Raw genomic sequence first — 6,729 nt, 5'->3', positions numbered from 1 at the left:
CAAGATAGGAATACCAGAAGGTGAGGATTATTAAGAGTCAAAAGCTGCTTATATCAGAACTATATAAAAACTCAGTTTTAGTATTTTAATAACTTTACATTAATGTAATCAATTTCCTTTATATTCTAGGTAGCTTATTTTATGCATTTAAAAACACTATTCTGAAAAAGAGTCCATAGATTTCACCAAACTTCCAAAAGAGCACTTGGCTCTAATTTGATTCAGGTCAGGTACCTTCAACACCTAGGGGAATTTGTTAGGAATGCCTTCAGTTTAGAAACTAGCCTGCCTCATGTTATCTTAGTCTGATACCCTAGACTAGTTTATAACTCTTAGTGCCATGAAAATAGCATGGCACATTTGAAAACATAAGTTTGCTAGAGAATACTCCATAAATTGTTCTCAGTCCTACTCACCTGAATTAATATGTGTGTGGTGGAGGGAGAGAGGTGTACAGCCCTCTGTCAAGCATGGTTGATCACAATTAAACTTCTAATGCTTGCATATGGCAACTGTCATTTGAACCTCAAAATCACCATATGATATAGAAGGAACTGATTTCTCCAAGAACACACTAATTACCAGATCACATAGTGCTTTTTCCAACAATCAAGCTATGTATGAGAGAGAGTGAGTGAGTGAGTGAAGTCGCTCAGTCGTGTCCGACTCTTTGCGACCCCGTGGACTGTAGGCCCCCAGGCTCCTCCATCCATGGGATTCTCCAGGCAAGAATACTGGAGTGGGAGATAGTGTAAAAAAAAAGAGAGAAGTGATGTTAAGATTCTTTCCTAAGTCTTTCCTATGTGTCACCTGCTCTGGGCAAAACTAAAGATAATGGTTGTCATCTCTGAATTACATTTTCTGCAAGCACAGCACTAGCTTTGTATATTGTCATAACAGTCTAAAGTAAATTCTATTTTATAAAATCTCCCATATTTAGATAGAAGATAATTTGTTAACGATAATTGGGCACAATTCTCTTATTTGATTTGCTCAATAAAAACTCAAATGCATCACCTTCCCAAAGCCATCCTTTCTGAGTCATAGTACAGGTGATTTTCCTCATAGTTCTCTGATCCTAAACAAGCAGCAGCCCAGTACCGTCGGTTATTTTAGATTTTCCAAGATGACGCAAGAAAATTTTTCATGAATGCTGCAGTTTTGGGGGTGGTTGTTGTTGTTGTGTGTGTGTGTGTGTGTGTGTGTGTGTGTTTGTAGCTTTTCCAAATGTGAATCCCTCTCAAGTCTCTACAATCGAGTCATGATGGAAAAGAAAAAGGGTCAAGGAACACTGACTTACTAGTTAGGCAACACGATCAGCCAATCCATTTTTGTTGACCACATTTTCCTACTCTGCAAAAGGTTCCAAAAGATTAATAGAAATGATGTTTAAGCTCCCTTTTATCTTTAATACTCACTTTGCATTGTGAAGCATCAAGAAAAACTCTGGTCACATGTAGGACATGTGACCAATGTGGCAACACCCTGGGTCACTCAAGAGTGGCCTGAACTCTCTAGCTTTCAGCAGAGAAGAGGGAGGTGAGGTGAGGCTGATGAGGAAGGGAGGCGTTCATTCTTCAAACAACTCTTTCAGGGCTACTCAGGAATTCACCTGGCGCAGATGGGTGGGGCGTGTGTGTGGCGGGGCGGGGCGGGGAGGGATGCCTGCGTTGACGAGAGAAGGCTACTTCCGGCTGTGCTGCGTATGACGTCAGAGACAGGCAAAGCCTCCTGGAAACGGAGGAGGAAGGGCTCGCGAGAGTTCTGGGAGGCCGCCCCGAGATTCCGGCTCCGCGGCGGCGGGTCCCACCTCCCGGGGGCGGGGCGAGGGCGGAGCGGGCAGAGGGAGCAGACGGTCTCCGGGCCGGCTGCGGTCCGTGCGGAGGCTGAGCCGGCCGCGGGCGCGACCGGAGGCAGGTGAGTGCGCTGTTGCGGCGCTCCTTCGCGGAGGAGGCTAGGGGTACGGCTTACCGCTCCGGCCCCAACTCTGAGAGCCGGATCAGGAGAAGATCTTATGTGTCTTAGGGTGTCCAGGGAAAGCCGGGCTGATTTCGAGGCTGGAAATATCTCCAGTGAAGCTCCGGTGACGGCCTTGGCCCTCTTGTTCCTTGGGGTGATACTGGCCCCCGGTGTCCGGAGAGGTGGCTTGGGGCCCGGGGAGGAATCTTTGTCCTTCCTGGCTCCTTTGGCCTCTCGCCTCCGCGGTCCCCGAGCCCCGGGCTCTCTGTCCCTGCCTGGGCTTCATAAACAATAACAAATGTCGTGGACCTTCCCCTGTATCCCCTGCTCTCCCGTCCGGTGCCCTCCAGCCGATGCCAGCGAGGGGAAGGCTTCTGGGCATGGCTCTTAGATTGTGGGGGCTGTTTGTGTACCATTCCTAAAAACTGATGCGTCAGATTGCTAAACATTTCTCAAACAGACACAGTAAAAGCCGTCCAGCTCCCAGAAGTCAAGGAGTGTTTAAAGCCGGTCTCTCAAAATCGGACCCTACCGCTGGAATCCTAGACCCTTCTTTGCACCATCATTTTCTCCCACTCCCTTTTTTTCACCTTTACTACGAGGGGACGAACGAGTGGTTGTTTGGTATGGGTTAAAATAGGGAAGGTTGTGTCCGATGGAGGAAGGAAACATTTCACCCTTAAAAGTTGCCAGGTAGAGAGAAAAAGAACTAACTTTATTTTCAAAATCGGTGGCCTCCCGTTTACTGATACTACTTTTGTTTTATGGGACCGCTTTTCGTATTGTGCATTTGGAGGAAAGACATAAAAAGAAATGGGGAGGGGGGCGGGGAGAGCTGGTGGTGCAGGGAGTAGTGGCTGGTCCAGAAAGTATGATGCTAGTGTTCCTCACTTGATAAAATGCAGAGCCAACGCTCCTGTCTATTTCACGCAACTTGGGATAAGTTTTGATAGAAGCCAATTGCTTGGAAAAGGTGGCCTGAGTATTAGCTTTAATACTACTCAAATCTGAGGAAACAGCTCTAAGTGTTTCAGTTATGCCTCCCAGCTGTAAGCTGGGAGTGAGACTTGGTTTTTAGGGGGCTGTGAGTGGGGGACGGGGTTAGGCCTTATACTTGTCAGGTCTCCTCACTTTAAGGCAGGGTTTATTGTTGTTGAAGCCCAGTTTTGCTTACTGAGGGCAGGTTTTTGAAAGTTCTTTGTCTCGGTCATAAATGTATATAAGATACTGGAAGCCTCTTTGTGTTTGGTTTTTCTTTGTATGCCTCAGGATATATAAAACAATTAAGTTTATTATACTGTCTATCCAGGAGCTGAGAGGTATTGTATGTGAATTGACCATTCTTGTGAGTATATGAGGGGAGAGAAATTCGTCTAAAATAGGATGTTTAAGTTATGATGACATTTGTTCATTGCATAGACTCATCAAAGTACCTTTCTGTAAAAGATTCTGATCTCAGAGGAAGTACAATGGATTAAAAAAAAAAAATTTTTTTTTTTTTTTTTTTAAATCTGGCTTAGCATTTATGGTGTTCTCCTTGTTAAGATGGCTAATAACATTCCCCGTTTACTTGGGATATGTTTAGAATGAGAAACAAATTCGGTGTTGTCTTTGTAATCCTTTGGAAGCCCCTGCCACTGGGGAATGAAAAAAAATTAGACTTAGGAAAACCACATTAAATGAGTGCAATTCTTCTTTAGCCTTTTGTTTTTGAGTTTCTTTTTAAATAAATCATAGAGTGGAGACCAGAAATATTTGTGCAAATAAGGTGTCCTCAGCAGTTTTTATGCTGAAAAAAATAATTTCTAAAGGTAACACACTATAAAAACAAAGGAAGAATCACAGTTTGTAGAAAGGGATAATAAAGCAGCAGCCTCAGTTCAGCCATTTGTTCTCAGAAAAGTTCTGTTCTCTCAAAGTTAGGGCTGCAGCATCATGTTAGCAAAGTTGGATAACCCTTTAGACAGTGTTTAACCAGTGATCTGGGATAAGTTGGAGGCTCTTTTGCATGTGTGTGGCACTTTTTTGAGAGACAGAAAAGGGCACAAATCAAAGCCAGAAAGTTTTGCATCTCAGTGTAATGTGAAAATGATTTTACATAAACAATGGAGGGTGAATCAGGCAAGCATATTGTCATCTAGCAACCCCAAGATTATGTTAAAATTAGCAGATGGGTAAGTTATGATTAGGTTGACTTGACATATGTGGAAATTATGCTACTGTATTTCTATATTAAAAACACCATAGACTTTTTGAATGAAATAATGAGAGAGCTTTTAAAGCATAAGAAATTAAAAAAATTAATTTAAAAAGATAACCTTGGTCAGTAGTTAAAAGATATTAAGTGAATCCTTCTTCCCCACCTCCCAAATTTTTGTTTAAGTCTTAAGAGAGTGTTTACCTAGGTATGTCCGGTACTGATGTGTGCTGATTACATAAAGCTCCTTTCTCCAGGTAAATGTTTTCTAATTGATTGACACAGTATTATTGTTCAGAACCTTTAGAGAGAAGGAACTGAAGGGCAACAATGAGTAGTATTTGCTGCCCTGTGCACTCAGATGAACTGTGGTCTTTTGTCTTTAACCTGATGGGAAGAAGATATTCCTAAATAAATATAATACACAATCCATTTTGTGGGGAAGCCGAGGAGGAAGGGGTTAAATTCTACTAGGCCAATTAAAGAAGGCTTTCATCAAGGAAAGACATTTGTATAGATGATTGAGATGATCTAGTCACATGATAATCATCATAAACAAACACTGTATATAATGCTGCTTTCTCCTAAGCCGTTACAGTGCTAATCTACCTTGGTTTAATCCTTAGAGCAACTGTGTGGAGTGGATGTTTTTATTCCCATTTTGCAGACAGAGTAATTGAGGTATCTAGAAAATGGTAAAGCAGGGGTTCCCACCCAGGAATTCTGACTTGTGTCCTTGTACTTAACCAGTCTCCTTGATTTTTCTTCCACTTTTGATGATGTTGGTTTGGGAAAATGCATTCATTCATCTGACACCTAAATTTAGGGACCTGTTTTCTAGAAAGAGCTCCAAAGTGGTGAAAACCCAAGTAAATACGTTATTTTTGGCATGTTAGATACTGACTCCGTTTTTAGAAATTGCTCTTGGTGCACATTACGGTATAATCCTTGAGTGGGGTTTTGATAAATTTGATTCATTACCTAGTAGCAGTACCAGCAAGGGTTTACAAGAGAGAAGTTGTAACTATGTTAATTCCTTTGCCTAGTGGAATGTTTGAATCATTGTATATTTTGGCTTGTAATTTTTTAAAACCACTTGGCACTGGGTATTTTTTGGATTGAATTGGGAAGTTGGAATTTAATTATTGAACGTCAGTCTCAGCAGCCCTTTTTGTTTTTTATTTTCACAACAGCTAAATTTATAATCAGTGAATTTGAATAGTGTTGAACACTTGAATCAGTGTTTTGAATAGTGTTGTATAAAATGAGAGAAGTTCAGTCACTGATACTTTTATGTTAGGGCAACTTTGAAAGCTCTTTGGGGTTGTGAAATAAAAGGTACTCTAGAATTGCACTGGGCCCAGTACTAGGCTACTTGGTAAATGCTTCTTTGTTGAATGAATGGTCCAACTGATTTTATTTATGCAGTTTCAGGAGTGGTTTGCACTTGTTGGTTAGGTATTGAAGTCACTTTAAATTGAATTTAAAGATAAGGGGAAAAAATTATCATTAGACCATACTAACCATATGGATACTTAGCTGTCCTTTCCTCCCAGCAAGATGCAGACCTTTGTCAGAGCCCTTATCAGCTGTACTCGTAGTATTAAGTAGAGCTCTAGGGGCACAGTTTTTATGAATGAATATAAGTATCCTCTCCTTGTGTGAGTGTGGTAGATTGTAGGAAACCTTGACAAGCTTAAAACCTAATGGGAAAAAGTGGCAGAACAAAATCCAGGATTTAGAGCCCAGTGTATGTATATTATTATAGTAAGACACAGATTGCAAAACACATTAAAAAAATGTTTTTCCACACAGCCTGAATTAGTAGTGATGGCATATTATTTCCATTTATCACCGCCTGATTGACAAAATTTTGGGGATCTTCAGACCATAATTTCAGGGAGATGCTTTTAAGTCTACTCTGCTTTGTTATTAAAAAAGAAAAATTACACATTCCTTTAAGTACAGGTTTTATTTTGAAAGGTTATTCTCAGTAAGGAGGAGTATGAGTTGGGCAAACTCAAAGGGAAACCAGACATACCCTCACCTCCTTGCTGATAGTAATTTTGGAGGCATCTTTTCCCATCATAGGCTAGTTTTGTCTCCAATGAAAGTCCACTGAGAGCTGTAACCTCCCTCAGACCTTAGCAGTTACAGGTCAGATAGTGAGTTGACCGTTCATGTTGATGTTGTGTAAATTCAGAAAGGCCTCGAACTTTGGCAATTTGTCTGTGGCTTATGACAGTAGTACTTGTACTGTGTTCAGCTTTTAAATTCTTAAGCTCTTTGCCTTCCCCTGAATTAACCCTAGACAGGTTGACAACCCAAGTGGGTGTTGATTCTCTGGCCACCCATATGGAATGTTTCCTGTTTTCCTGGTCTTTTGCTGATTCTTATTGGTTCCATGGGGCTTCCCATATTGCTCAGTGGTAAAGAATCTGCCTGCAATGCAGGAGACCTGGGTTTGATTCTTGAGTTGGGAAGATCCCCTGGAGAAGGGAATCGGTACCTATTCCAGTATTCTTGCCTGGAGAATTCCATGGACAGAAGAGGAGTCTGGTGGGCTACAGTCC

At 41.6% G+C, this 6,729-nt stretch overlaps 1 protein-coding gene across 2 annotated transcripts in view; it reads left to right on the top strand.

Annotated features, from left to right (window-relative positions):
• The first annotated feature begins 1,800 nt into the window (after positions 1-1,800).
• The window catches only part of STK38L (serine/threonine kinase 38 like), an 81,710-nt gene continuing 76,781 nt past the window's right edge, over positions 1,801-6,729 (top strand). Inside the window, exon 1 of one of the 2 annotated variants that reach the window (XM_070789920.1) lies at positions 1,801-1,917. The gene's annotated coding sequence lies outside the window, so the exon portion shown is untranslated. The remainder of the gene's footprint in view (positions 1,918-6,729) is intronic. The other variant, XM_070789923.1, reaches the window with a different exon arrangement.

The sequence above is a fragment of the Bos indicus genome, chromosome 5 (genome assembly GCF_029378745.1).
Source record: "Bos indicus isolate NIAB-ARS_2022 breed Sahiwal x Tharparkar chromosome 5, NIAB-ARS_B.indTharparkar_mat_pri_1.0, whole genome shotgun sequence".
In the NCBI taxonomy this organism is placed as follows: domain Eukaryota; kingdom Metazoa; phylum Chordata; class Mammalia; order Artiodactyla; family Bovidae; genus Bos; species Bos indicus.
This window is presented reverse-complemented; position numbering and strand designations above follow the sequence as displayed.